This window comes from Etheostoma cragini, chromosome 9, assembly GCF_013103735.1.
Source record: "Etheostoma cragini isolate CJK2018 chromosome 9, CSU_Ecrag_1.0, whole genome shotgun sequence".
NCBI lineage: Eukaryota > Metazoa > Chordata > Actinopteri > Perciformes > Percidae > Etheostoma > Etheostoma cragini.
The window spans coordinates 10,096,658-10,111,707 of NC_048415.1; the positions used below are offsets into that span (position 1 = coordinate 10,096,658).

At 41.2% G+C, this 15,050-nt stretch overlaps 1 protein-coding gene across 18 annotated transcripts in view; it reads left to right on the forward strand.

Annotated features, from left to right (window-relative positions):
* The window catches only part of ptprsa (protein tyrosine phosphatase receptor type Sa), a 230,675-nt gene that overhangs the window by 53,355 nt on the left and 162,270 nt on the right, over positions 1-15,050 (forward strand). The window contains exon 1 of one of the 18 annotated variants that reach the window (XM_034882192.1): positions 6,075-6,575. The exons of the other annotated variants lie outside the window; for them this stretch is intronic. The gene's annotated coding sequence lies outside the window, so the exon portion shown is untranslated. Of the gene's footprint in view, positions 1-6,074; positions 6,576-15,050 lie in introns of those variants that run through there. 18 annotated transcript variants of the gene reach the window in all.

The following is a 15,050-nucleotide window of genomic DNA, read 5'->3' on the forward strand; positions in this document are numbered from 1 at the left end:
TTGAGCGATATAACATTCTTAAACTACAGCTTATTTTTCTCACAAGAGAATTAATATGTGGTCTAAAGGTAAGTTGGGTAAATAAGGAAGACAGAGCCACTGAGAGCCAGCAAGTCGGTCAGCCAACCCACTGAGGAGGCCATTAGTGAGCCAGCAAGCCAGCAGAGGGGTTGGTAGAAAACCACCTCTGGCATCACTCATCACTCCTAGCCTCTCTGGCCTCACCCGCCTCTCCGCGGTGTAGAAATGCACACACACTCACGACATGTGTACAAACACTCGCTGAAAGGCACACTTACATCTGCACACAGCACCACGCGCACAGTGACCCGAAAGCGTTAAAGGCACTCAAATGCACACACATACAGTACACTGTATAGAAGGACTCATTGAAAGACACATATGCACACACAGCACATTACAAATCACTCAAAGGCATACATACTTACAAAAGACACATTCATTGGACACTACACATCCAAACATGTACACAGAGTAATGACATATTACTGCATAAAAACACCCCTACACAAATCATAAATTATACACTGGGTTGTTTCAAAAGAACAATCAAAGATGTGTTTCTAACTTTGCTGAAAGATGGATTTATATAGAGATATACCATTACAGGTACTTTTTGCTCAGTAAAAGTGCTTATTACCACACTAAAAACAAGCTTTCACAGAAAACCTTAGGCATAATAAGGCAGTACAGCGTTTACTGGATACGTCTGTAAGCAGAATTTATATTTTTACATCAATGTTGCTGATAACTGATCTTTTTTCTTTAATTTACATTTGGTCAGTTTTATCCCAAACATGATAGGAATGCTGGTTACACCAGTAGTCTTGTCATGCGTCTCATACAGCCTCTAACACAGACATAAAACACAGACTAATGACATTCTATTTAATTATGTTAACCACTTTTAAGCAAATCCCACCTTTACTTTCTGGGATACAATATTTTTATAACAGGTAAATTAAATTAGAAATGATTAACAGACTCCTTCTACATATGTAGCTGTAGACATGGTGGAACATCAACATCACATATCGACATGAATATTTAATATATAGTGTTTAATCAAATGCAAGTACTTGTCTAACCCTACACACACCAGTGGAGAACACATGAAACGTTCACTTGTTCACACCAGTGACAGTTACAGTGGCAGTTACACTTACCGTCAGGTTGTTCCCGGTGTGCGGAGTTAACGCATGCATGTGAACGGGTGGGTTAGTGTGTTGAAGATGGTGGACATGTGTGTCCTAGCTAGCTGTGTACTCAATAACGTTGTGTTTATTAGAAGTAGCAGTGTGCACAATATTCAACCTTAGTCAGTTAAACAGTATTCACAGGACACACAGATAAACACTGTAATACAAAACACTCCCTCTCTGTCCATGTTTTTGCCTCCCTCTGTCCTCACGTTTTCTTCTGAAATTATTTGGTTTATTTAGCTGCACTGTTTCATCTGCTTTTAAATGTCGTCTGAGTTCAACAGCGCTGGAGGGAAAACACTCTCAGAGAGAAAGCCATATTGAGAATGAGCTGGTTAAAAGAAATGCAGGAGAATTGAAAGAGAAAGAGAGAGGCGGAAGGAAGTGTGTTTGGTAGCAGAAAAGTCCTCCATGAGTTATACAGACTCTAATGCATTATATCTACAAATATAATGTAGGCATTTATCTGATGTCTTCTCAACAATGGCCATTGTTAGACTAGTTAAGTGAGGACTTGGATCATGCACTTATGCCAGGATGTATTTAATGATGGATGGAATGCACAAAAATGGGATTTTGCTCACATTTCTCTTTGTAGTGAGCAAGTCAAGACAAGACACCAGGGAGCAGCACCAAAGATTTCACCAAAATCATAACACCAATCACAAATGTTACTCTTCTTTTATTATTAGTTACTTTAAAATTGTGGGGAAAATGGAAGAAATCAAACAGAATGGAAAAAAAAACTCCATTTAATGTCAGCATTGAGCTGACATGAAACCTGTCCAGATATTGTTGATGTAAATTTGAAATTAGAGACAACTGAGGGTTGTCTGTTGTTAGAAGCTATGATTGTAACCTTGCAACTGCCCACATATTCTTTTGTATTAAAGTGACGCTCAGCAAGACAGTGGAGACCAAGATGACCTGTAATGAAATGCATGCGTGCAAAAATTCTTAAAAATGCAGAAAGAGCTTAAAAATCTTATTTATTTCATTCTCATCCCTGCCCCTCCCAGTACACCCACCAAGCTCCAATCTCCATTCTCAAACTCCTGCCTATCGCAGTGCTCGCTTGCGTATCAAGGTAATGAATTCATAATCTCTCTCAAGCTCTTTGTAGATCTCTATCGTTGTGGGAGATAAGAGGGAGCATCGTTGCACTCTAATAGCCGTCAGTCTGCCTGTGTTACTACTTGCTGTGTGTGTACAGTATGTGTGTGCGTGTGTCATCACCAGAAACCCCATCACACTATCCTCCATTATGGCTTCCAGGGAGGAAAGGAAAGGAGTCTAGGAAAGCATTCTAGCCCAGTCCCAGACACTTATCAGCGAACTCTTAAGGCAACGCGGCACCAACGGCGAGCGTGCTTACCGCTCTTCTCTCTGAGATGGGTAAGCACCAAGTGCTGGCCTACTTTCTCTCTCCCTTCCACTGTCTTGTTCGCACTGAAACTCCACATAGTACTTTCCAACTTAGCTGTCAAACACTCAACCACAGGGAGAGTAAATATCTGCGGTAAATATGAGGGCAAGGCAGGCTCAGAGTTCCTAAACTTGCGACTAGGGGTGGCTCTCGAGGGCCGCCAGCTGCACCGTGCGCATGTTTTTAATTGTGTTTTTGGTGGGGTGATGAAATGTCCTCCATTTGAGCAAGAGTTGGCAGTAAGTGGGCTGTCGCCTCCAGGGACAGAGTGAGCAATGGCCCGCTGCTATCAGAGGTGATTGTACCTCCACCCCTAGGGGTGACAGATGAATGGAGGGGAGCAGGGTGACAATGAGGAAAGAAGCAACTTTTTTTTTTTTTTACAGTCTTACATTGAGTCTTACATTGAGTTGATAACAGGACAAGGTGTAAGAAAGAATTGTAAGTATGCAGGTAAATCTGGACTAGCTACTAGTCTTTGGCATTGTTGGCATGTTTGTAACAGCCCTTTTGTTGGCTTTTGAGTTGAACATCTCAGTAAATAGAAGTAAGCAGTAATATATTATAGGAAAACCCAGCCTTTCATCTTTTTGTTAACTAAATATAGTTTGCTTACATTTTAACGGTGGCATAGATGTTTTTGATGAAGATGCATCATATGTGAAAAAGAAGCAATTAGGCATAAGAACAAATGCTCTTCTAACAGTGTAGGTAATGTATTTTTTTTGTTTTGGGCATTTTAGGTCTTTATTGAAAAGGGAAGATAGATGGGGAATGACATGCAGCACTGGGCCACAGGTTGGAGTCAAACCTGTGGCCACTGTGGCGAGGATTAAACCTTTATATATGGGCACGTGCTCTACTAGGTTAGCTACCCAGATTCCCTGGTAAAGTATTTTTAAAGAAAGTATGAACACCAACTGCTTACTATCCATATTTATTTATATATAAAGAAGATCACACCATTATACTAGTGGTTCGACTGTATGCTGATAAGTCATAATCTGTGTATTTATTTCATAAGAACTATAGATGCTGAGTTCAAAATTGTATGGACATAACTCTCATGTCAGTGTTGAGATTCAAGACCCTAAGTCCTTTAAAATCGTATCCCCTTAAATGCTGTCTTCTTGGATGCTGGTGTTTCCTGTTGGACAACAGTGATAAGCAGACATCATGGTGAGTATCAGCTTCACTTGGAGACATAACAGCTGACAGGAGGCCAGTTGTTTCAACGAGGTTCACTGGTCGTTCGGAGCATCTTCACACAGTACATGCTGTTACACGATTCGGTAACAAGATGCAAACGATTAAGCGCTTTCCCTGGAGCACTCGCCACATCTTCCGCTCTTTGAATTTACATGGCATTTATGAACACTCACAAGGAAAACAAAATGTGGAGAGGGAGAGCAGGGGAAGAGAGCTCCTAGTGTAGAGGAGTCTCATTATTCCGTTATGGATTGCACATGTCAGGCGGTAAGTGCTCTTTTTATCCTTCTAAAGCACTAGCCTTGGCCACTGAGCGCATTTCCCTACCCGATTGAAAATTTACCATGTTAAGGCTCACACCACCAGGGGAACGGCGGTGAGAGCTCTGGGTTGTAGCTAAGATTTACCGGCCTGATTAAATAAGGGGCTGTAGTGTGAATAAGAGGCCAAGGGAGAACTGTATGTGATATAATCACGTGTTTTTTTACTCACCAGTTAAATTGATTAGACCCCACACACACACACACACACACCTTTACACCTCTTTATAGTGTGTTACATGTCACGCTGGGTTTTAAACAAAGAGCAGAGAGAGGGCAATGGAGGATTGCGTGTGGCTCAGGATGGCTTTCTGCCAGCACACAGCTAAGATGGGTCTTTTAAAAAGGGCCCGTTACCATCCATTACTGCCTGCATACCTTGAAAAGTTCACACAAAATATACTGCTACTCTCCTTTCAATTGGGGAGGAGAGGCCTTTCATTTGATGCACTGTGCCTCACAAATTGTAGCCCCCTTTCCAAGATTCCCAAATTAAATCTCATTTCCCATAATACACCCTGGTCCTTAATGCACCAGGAAGTTGATTTGACGTAGCCACCTACCAGTATCCTTTAGCTGAGCAGTTGTGACTGGGCTAGGGGACAAGACTTTTTTCTTTCTTTTCAGAGCCACAATGAGTTTTAAATCCCGGTATCAGACAGTCATTTCCACTACCTTCTAAAGCCAGAAGGGGGTTTGGATTAGAATGCAATCTCTAACAAAAGTAAAGAAAACTTAACTAGCCTCAGCCTAAGATAAAGTGACACTTGGCTGCATGCTGGCTGGTGGGTAACTAGCTGTTGGTCAATGGATTGATGTGTCTCCAGTCTGTGTCTTGCCTCCCTACTGGACAAAGTGGGCACTGGCTGTCACTATTCAAATTCAAATTCTACCAGCCAATCAGAGTTGCTGGTTCATCTTAAAGCCAATGTAATTGGATGTACTCATGTCCAAATCCCTCCTCGCTTACAGCAAAGTGAAAGGAGTAGGGTGAAGACTGATGAAGACTCTCACCAGAAGTTGTTGTAAATCCATGTAATTTTTTTTCCCCTTTAATTTGGAATATGAGTAATTACTAGAGCAAGACATTTATTGCAGCCAATTGTTTGTTTTGCTGTTTTTTTAGCACATTGTAACTCAAATGTTTTATTTTTTATTATCACTGAAATTAAAACAATTGAAGCTAATTTGATTAGTTTTGAAATGTTAATTGTAAAAAGGACAAACAAGACAGACAGCACTGAAAAGTAATAAATATTCATTAAACAACTAACATGAAGTAAATCTTCCAAATTGTTTGTTCCAGCCTTGAATTTTAGCTGATGCTTACAGACTAAGTGCCCCAGGCTTATTTATTTTTGGTTGTTAAAATACCTTTTTTTATAAACACTGCTTGGTATTGACAGTGGAAAGTGATCACACATTTTACTCCTTTGCATGCAATTTCATTACTATTTATAGAACATCCGAAATTATGATTTAATTAAATCAATTTAATTTTTAATTGTTTTTATTGCCAACCAGGTTCTTGTAGTTTATAACTTTAGCCTAGATGTTTGTATTTTAGACAAATCCCTTTTACATTTAAAAACAACTACATAGACATAGTGAAATATCTTTCCAAACGTATTTCTACACTCAGTGCTTCATGTCACTGCACCATTGCTTTGTGTTTTTGTCTTCTCTTTATTGTGCCATGGCAGCCCAGATTTATGAAAATAAAAGCTCAGCCACAGTAACTCGTTTCGTTACAGGTCCAATTGTGGTATGATTTCCGACTAAACGTTCATGAACGCACCAAGTGGTAGGATTTATTAATCCGGAGAAGTCAAGGGACGAAGTTTATGAGGTGGCATTGAACGCAGCACAAGGCTCAGTTTTTTTTTCTTCACAGCAATAGAGGGGAGGAAGAAAGGGGGGCATTTGACTCCTGTCTCCCCACCCCCAGTCCGTGCGAGGTGGATTTAGGAAGAAAGGATCCAAAACCTGGGACGTGGAGATAACGAGAGACATCAATAACGAGACAGGCTATACATTTGGAAATCCGCGCGCGGCGGTGTCGCGCACGGATTATTATAGGCTATTTTCTTTTTCTTTCACTGAGGAGATTCTGACTCGGAGCGTCTGATCTGGGGGGGTGGGTTGGGGGACAGGAATACAAACGCACAGGAAATAATAATATAAGTGTTTTCTGCTCGTTTCCACCGTTAACAAGTGACTACTCTGCTGCCCAAGAAAGTGGATAATAGCGGTGCTTTTTCTACCGTCGGGGATGCGAAATAACTGTCCTTCAGAGGGAATACGACGGCTCACCCACAAAGCACACGGATTTGAAAAGCTGCCCCCCGTAAACCAACCAGGGGGTAGTTTCAGAACGACTTTTCTCACGCCGTAAAAGTAAGTTTTAACTTTTTTTCTTCTCAAATCTCGAAATGCTTGATATGAGTACAGATATATAAAGTAAACACATGTGGTGAGAGGGGGGAAGATAGAACTTTACAACTATTTTTCAACTCGTTGTATCTGTCTTTTCTATGCAAGTCAACTAATGTCTGCTGCGGGGAAAAAGAAAATATGTCGTGCAGAATTTGTTTTAAAATAAACCTCGCCTGTTTTTACTGACTTTTTCGTCAATTTAAGTTAATTTGCGTTTGCTATGCGGAAGATAGTAGTCAACGATCTTGTCCTGATGGACATCCAGGACTCCACATAAACAGATCAAACTCTGAGTCTCCATTCTGGTGTGATTTTGACCAAAATGCTGACATTATTTTGCATTTGAAAACACCGAATCTGCTTTCAGGCACTTGCTTGTTTATGTTACTAATACAAAGTCGAGAAGAAAAGACTGAATCAATACAACACAGTAAGATCCCCATAAATGATGATGTGTGAGGGATTTTCTCTTTACTAACAGTGTGTCTGCAGTGTCTAGTAGTGAGCTTTGTGTGGACTTGATTACAATTGATTGGAGCTATTTGAAAAAAAAAATCTGTATAATGAAGAGTTTCTTTCAGCAATTTCTTTGATATTTCTACAATCATTATCCTTGAAATTTGTGACCATTACTACTTTGTTCTTAAGGGTAAATTGTCTGCCTTGAGAAGTAACTTTTGTCCGATTGTGTTGGAAAGTTTAGATGCAGCTTCAGGCTATGACTTTTTTTCCTTCTTCTTTTGTTACAGCAGGCTACAGTAAGTCAAGTGAGTCCAATTTGAATTGCAATGGATCTTAATTTTATCAGAACATTAGGCTTAAACCCTCCCTAGGCAACATATACCCCCCCCCCCACACACACACACACACACACTCACCCCATTCTCTTCACCCTCCCACCCCACAAGCAACTGCAAGCCAAAAAAAGATTTGTAATGCATTTCATTCGCTGCCGCTTGCTGAACGAACATGTTCAAACACTGTTGTTTTTGTTCCTGAAAAAATAGCAGAGAAGTATCTTGAAATTTTGGGAGGTCACGGTCGGGATCAGGGAGTTGAGCTTAATAATGCAGATGAAAGACAATGAATTCAGTTATACATACCACTGAGTGTTATTTACTTTCAGTTGTTGCACCTATTTCACACCCCCATGAACTTAGAACAATCTGCTAACCTGGTGGAGGATTTGTATTCTATTCTGCTGTTCTAAAAAAAATCAACACAAATTCTACCACATTTGCATTTGTAATGGAGATTCAGATTTTTACCTGTGGCGTAACTCCAAATCATCAGTCTTGCACGCCAGCATTCAATCAGCCTGCTAGGTTGTATAAATAAACCCATTTGTCTTATGATGAGAATCACATGTTGATCGTCAGTAGCAAGAAGGAGTCTTGTCCTTCAGAGTAATTGGACAACGCGTATACCGAGAGGCTGTGCGTCGTGTGTTCACGATTCTTAATGTGGCTTTAATTGAACAATTTATCACCCGTGATCACTGTCAAATAACTGGGCAAGAAAGACAAAAGGCAATAAAAATATTAAGGATAAGCTGCCAGCCAGAGCGTGTCTCTCACAGCTGCATCAGCAATATGCTTTTTTGTTGTTGTTGAAATTGTACTTTAATTTATTTATTTTATGTCTGTAGAAATCTTAGATCGATGCCTTTTGTAGGTGGCATGCTTGTAAGCAGTGGTAATGAATAGTGGAGGAGGACGGGGCAGTGAGAACCTCACATCGTTAAAAACTTCTATAGGACAAAACTTTTGATTTCTCCCCGGAGCTCCTTTCCCTACACTTGGAGGAAAAGCTAATTGAATTGTGCCCCGGATATGATGCTTTTTTCCCCACAAAGTATAGAGGTCTTGAAGAAGTGTCCTCCTCGGGGTTTTGAAATTCATTTCCTTTGAAATTATTACTTTCTGAGCTGTTTTCTTATATTTCCCCTACCTCAACACTAGGCTGTATTCTCTCTCTCTCATTTCAAAAGGGAGAAGAGAGGAGATTCTAGATAGCTACAGGCCTCACACACTGACTGGAAGCTATGTACTGTTTCTAATTATGCATTTTACTTCAGGAGAGTTCAAAAGTTGTCATTTATCTGACTGTTTAATGCACTTGTTCTTTGCAGTTCTTGACATCAAGTGCATTTTTGACAGTTTGACATACAACCAACTTAAGCTATTGGATTTTTAGAGAGGTAAAGCAAGCAGCACTCATAATACTCGAAGAGCTTTTTTTATCATCAGAGAGTTTCCAGATGCTGCACTAAAACTGAAACTTGCAAACAGTAAAACATTTTCAAGTGTCAAAATTAGATCTCTGCAAAAGTCACATACTCAAAAACACATATACAGATATATTAAACAATGTAACAATGAAGGATGACCTCTTATTAATAACTTGAATCTCTTCAATTACGTTGCCTCTATTTTGAATTCACACTGTGGTAATATAATGTTCAACAGTCATAATGCCAAACATTAATCAGCAAACAGTACCGGTACTGAACATGTATGCCAAGAGCTTTTGTTCAAGACTTTTAGGCCTACAGTGGCACAGTCAACCATATTATTTTTTTTTACCACCCAATGCCTTGTTCATTTAATTTTAAATTCAAATTAGTAGCATTTTGGTGGTATCAAGTGCTTTGCAATTAGTCACATTGCACTTGACGCAACAACACAGTTAATAACAGCTGCTCTGAAGTGAGTCGTCGCAGAGAGAAATGTGCGCTGTGCAGAGGTGCTGTTGCACTCACAGCTAATTGTGTTTATTCATTTTAATATGCTCCGAGTGCTAAATCAGTGCTCTTCCAGCGACACAAGGTGCAATTAGTCTGGTTGTGAAAACAGGAGGCAGTGTGTCTTGTAAAGTGTCCCCTCCTCTCCTCTTTGATTTGTCGATTAGCCATCCTTTGTCATGCACATTTCTTTTATTGCCACATAACCAGAATGGGAAAACCCTCAATGAAAGTAAAATTTAACAATTTTATAGCAGAAAAGCTAAAATGCACACATGTTGGTGTCTTACATTTCCAAGAACAACTTTTGGCAACAATATGTACAGTAGTGACTTTTTGGAATTTAACTGTAGCTTAAAATGAGCATTGGAGTTTCTCCCATCATGAAAAGTAATTATTCCAGCCCTCAAGCCTGAACCATCATTTTGTGTGTCAGCCAAACCAGGATGTAGAGCAACAAAATAAGAAACTTGAAATGAAATTTAAGCTTTTGCAAGCTGAAGCTACTCCCCAAAAAACTCTCTTTCTGCTTCAAAACACCGCAACTTGTGCTGCTCTTGATTACTGTAAATTAGACAAAGTAAGTAAATAATAGCCAACACACATTAAAAAAAGAACACAAAACGCCAGTCTGTGAAATAAAAAATGGCTTGTTTATTGCTGAGGCCATACGGCCATATTTAAATGATTTATTTAAAATGTAATAACAATAACTTATAAAAATAACTTATTTTACCAGGTAACTCTCTGACAACGCTGACCATGGAAGAGGCTACGGTGTCTCAAAGTGCTACACAGTGTCTTCAGCTGCTGAAAGTTGTACTGTTGTCTCAGTGTTGGAATGCTTTCCAGTGATATACAGTCACACTTTATACTCCTTAGCTGTCTTAGCATTTTAACCTGCTGTGTAATGTTAACTAGCATCATGCCCTTTAACCAATTCATAATGCTTTGTTACATCCCTACTCAGCACTGTAAGGCACTTTGATAAAAAATCACAAACCTTTATACGTAGAGTAGACAGAGATAGCAGTGAAAGAGGAAAACCAGAACAACACACACATGATAATTGAAAACAATTTAGATCAAGGTTAAACTTCCGGAGGCTGGTATGTCATTTTTACTCCATAGACCTACATTTTCACTCTGGCCATGAGGGTAGAAACATGAGCGGGGTGGCTGGCAGCCGAGTTATTGACCACTTACTCGGACACCCCTGCTGGTTGCCTTGGGTCTAAAATTGGTAGCTCAACAGACCTTTATTGGAGGTGAGAAATGGTCATGACCCTCCCAGCAGCACCCAATATTCCTATTTACACACTGATTCTCCTGAACTTAAAAAGACAGCACACAAAGGTTTTGGGCAGAGGTGACACACGTTGAGAGGCAGGGGCCAGATAAGACGAGGCTATGATAAGGCGTATGAACTCAGCCGAATTGATCTGTCTCTGGCTGAGTTTAAGTCTGCCTTGTATCTTGGCTGACTGTTAGGCTCCTTCTGTGTTTTCATTCACTCTTGGGTTTTCTTCATTTCTATATCTACTTCACTCAGTTTGTCTTCCCTCACATCACACCTTCTTTGTGTCTTTTTTCTGTCACTGTTGCATATGAATCCAGATTAGATACATACGCAAAAAAAGTTGCTTATTTACTCTTAGATTGGACTGTGTGCAATGCATTTCTGCTGCTGTGAGTGTTGGGTCAGAGCTTACATGTGTCTTTAGTGCATTTACACATGAGATTTATACGTTTCATGCTTTTTCTTTGCCCTTTTATCATCTCAAATGTGCCAGGTAGAAGTGGATTCCTAATCAGAGTATTTGCAGTCGTCAGGTTATTGTGTGCAGAAGTGAAGGTAGCCCCTCAGACACATAGACTCCGCTAATCCCTGCCAGACTATCTGGTAAAGCCTTGGGGAATACATCAACACATTGTCACCTCCCCAGCCGCCTGCCCGTTCCCTTGGTACCTTCAGGTTTTATAAAAATGCTTCGCTCCATCTCTTTCTGATGAAGTGACAGTAATCCGCTTTTGACGATGAGCAGTAGCAGACCTTCTGTTGATGCCTGCTACTCCCACTTCACTCTACTCTGCCTCCCTCAAGATACAACACACTTGAACAAACATAGTGCATACTTTGTTAAAGCCCGAGAGGGAACTATACCAAACTCTGCTGTAGTCGCACAACCACCCATTCACACTCCTTTCCCCCAGGCCCTGATCCCATCCTCTTTATGGTTATGGAGTTAACGTGAACTGCTGCTTCATGGTGAGAAGTAATTAACACTCGGTCTGGAACAGGCATCAAATGGATGTGTCTGATCCTGTCTCTCTGTCTGCATCTCCTCTGGTTGTCTCCTGATGCTTGCTGTTGGACTGTTTCTATGGGAAGTGTGGTTACCAGCTGCTCTCCCCCAGATTAATCCACAGACATTCCCCTTGGGGTGTCTGCCTCCTCTTCGTCTTTGCAAACCAGGTCTAGCAGGAAGGGCTGCCCTGTGCCCTGGTAGTTTGACCCCTGAGGTTTTAGACGTGTGCATGTGTGTGTGGTGCAAGGGGGGTAATTCTTACTCTCTAAGGGTTCGAACAGGTTGCATTTAGCTCATTTAACTGCTGCTCATGCAGACCGTGAGATGGTCCACAACAGCCTGTTGAGCCATCTGTATGAAGTGTAGTGGTGATGCAGGATGGGTTAGGGTGCAATTTTTTCCAAAAACATTTCTGTTTGCGCATATACTATGATTTGAGCCTGTTAGTGCCTTGTGAGGTGATACACTTTGCCAAGATAATTGCATGACAACCTACTCGTAAGCAAGGTCACACACTTTCCCATTCTCTCTGTGCTCAATATTTATTAGAGCACCTATAATTAACAATGTGATTGGCTCTTAGTTAATTGGACAGTTTGATTTAAATGGTGGCTAAATAAAACTGCTCCTATTACACCTATCACTTGTGATTGGTCTGCAATGTCAATAATTGATTTATTTCTGATTCTGCTGCCTCCTCCAACCATAACTCACAAGCTCCTCCAACGGCAAATGCCATACAGCAAACAAGTGGTCTTAAGTTACTGTGTACTTGCAGTGCTGTATTTAAAAGCAGCTTGGCAGCTTTTCCAATTGTGCCAAATACCACTTTATTTACAGTTTGTATTTATTCATTTATTTAGTTAAGTCTAACTTTCATAACCTCCTTGTTATGATACAACTCACAGATACTGGTCCAATAACCTGCTTTGACTAATTCACACCAAACATGAGCTTTCCACAAGTTGCTGTTTCAGTGTGAAATAGTTATGAGAGGTTAGTGGTTTTGTGTATGTGTTCCAAAAGCTGTTAATCTGATGGTGCTTATTGTGCACACACAAAAAGCCAAGGGCAAGATTTCTTGGCGCATTCACAGGATCCCCTACACCCACCCATCCATTTGCACCCAAATCCACCGTCCTGTCCTTTTGTTCCTGCCTTCTCCACACATGCACAAACTCACCCAAACTTTAGGGACATCTGGTATGAGGAGGGGCTACAGGAGGGGTGAGCTTTGGAGGAAGAGAAAGGAGTTGAAGGGAAAGGACCACAAGCGTGTGGGGAGGCACACTCAGCTGCCTTGAGGGGTGGGAGGTGAGAGATGGGGGTAGCAAAGAAACATGTGTATGCAGGATAGTGGGGGTTGTTGTCATAGAGTAGAGAAAGGGAAGTGGGCTAGCTAAAGAGGAGTAGGCAGATAATTGATGGATGGAAGTAATTGTGTGTAATGCAAGCAAGGAAACATAGGCCTCTGGGAGGGAAAGAGAGAGAGGGAGCCAGTGAATAGGAATAGAGAAGGGGGGGGGGGGGTAAAGAGAGGAAAGAGAATAATGAAGAGTGTGAGTGTGTGTAAAATAGGAGGCTAGAGCAAATGAGAGATGAGGAGAGAGTGAGGAAGGGTACACAGAGCAGAGCAGACTTAGAGAGAGGGAAGCAGGGGAGGGATAGGAAAGGGAGGGGGCCTGCTGTTCTGTAGCATCACTCAGCACTAGCCGGGGTTAAGAAGGAGTAACTACCTGCCTGTCAGACTGATTGTTCATCCCTATGCATCAGGGGATACGCGTCCTGGTTTATAAGAGATGGCGCGGAATCACTATGTGGGCCTCTTAACCACATAAAATGGCTGCCTCTGAATCTCTGGGAATATAAGCATCACTGCCATGTTGGGCGTTCTGAGCCAAGGATGGTTGTTTTGTATGCAGATGATACCATCATCTCCCTTACTACAAGATGCTTGATGTCACACCATTTGTAGGTGTTCTCATTTTACCCTCTCTGTTTGTAGTTAGGCTCACTGCAATCATTCATTTTGTATTAATAATTCCCCCACCGCTACAAAACCCCTTCATCGAAAAGCCTAATCATAAGGCCTCCTCAGTAATTACAACTCCGTCAGGCTGGGTGCCTTTTCAAACAGCACAGTGCCTCATCTTTCAGTAAAATGGAACAAAGCCTATGCACTCCAGTCTGGATACACAAACTACAGCATACCAGTGGCGTGTAAATGAGAAAGAAGACAGAGAGAAAAGGCACCAGAGGCCAAATGCATTGAGTTTCCTCTCACTTTCTCACTGTGCATCACAAGCTTGTCTCCCAGATGGAGAAGAAAGGTTTGTCAAGATCGTCATGGTGGAGAGAGTTAAACCTTCCCCGGCCCCTGGGAAGATAGAAGGTGACATTTGAATGTAAATGGAGACAGGCACTTTCCGCTGTATTCCAGCTGACAGGAAACAGAGTGGGCAACCTGGCGTTTTCCTTTCTTTTTTCAGAAGTTGACTATTTTTATTGTTTTTCCCTGACATTTTTTTTTTTTGGGAGGAAGATGTATCAGAACAGGCTGCTTTAAAATGGGTGTGTGAGTGTGTGTTCAAGAAAAAGCAAATTATGAAAAATTCTAAAGAACCTTGACACTACAGCATTTAACTAAGTCCCCAATCCACACACATTGGGAGGTATTTTTTTAGCTAGGCTAAGCTTTAGTATTGACCAACACATCCGACTGGTTGTCAGAGTGCAACCATGAGGATACTGGATATGGTTTTTATAATCCTAACAATTCCAATAGGGCTCTAGCCCCTGCAGTGTCTGGGCCCCTAATTAACTCTTGAGTCTCAGTGTCAGAGAAGGTAATCCTGATTAAAAAGTGGTGGCGGATGGGGGACGATTGACAACATAGCAATCAGAGATACCACGCTTTGGGAGATTAGCACTACCAGAGGGTGGGGTGGGGGGGGGGTTCCCTCTTGCTGCTGTCACCCTTTTGTTTATGGATCAAGTCCATGTCAGACTAAGGGTTTTAGAGATCTTATTTTTCCCCCCTGGTTTTTGTACCAGAGGGAAGATTGTCTGGGATACTAAACCGCTTTCTAATATTTTGTGTTTTTGTTAGAGGTTTGTAATAGTTTGTGACAGAAGAGAGCAGAGGAGCTAATTATGAACCATAAGAATAACATTTTCAATGTTTGGATAAAAGACTGCATTCAAGTCTAAAAAGTGCCTGACATATTGTAATTGCTGTCGAGATGTTGGTCAGGTGGGCAATAGACAATGGGACAAGAGATTTGGTGTCTCAGACACGTTTTCAGAAACGTCCGTTACGTAGGTAACGTCAGATTATATGAGTATAGGCGTAGCCCTCTAAGGGCTACGCTATTGGGTTTATCC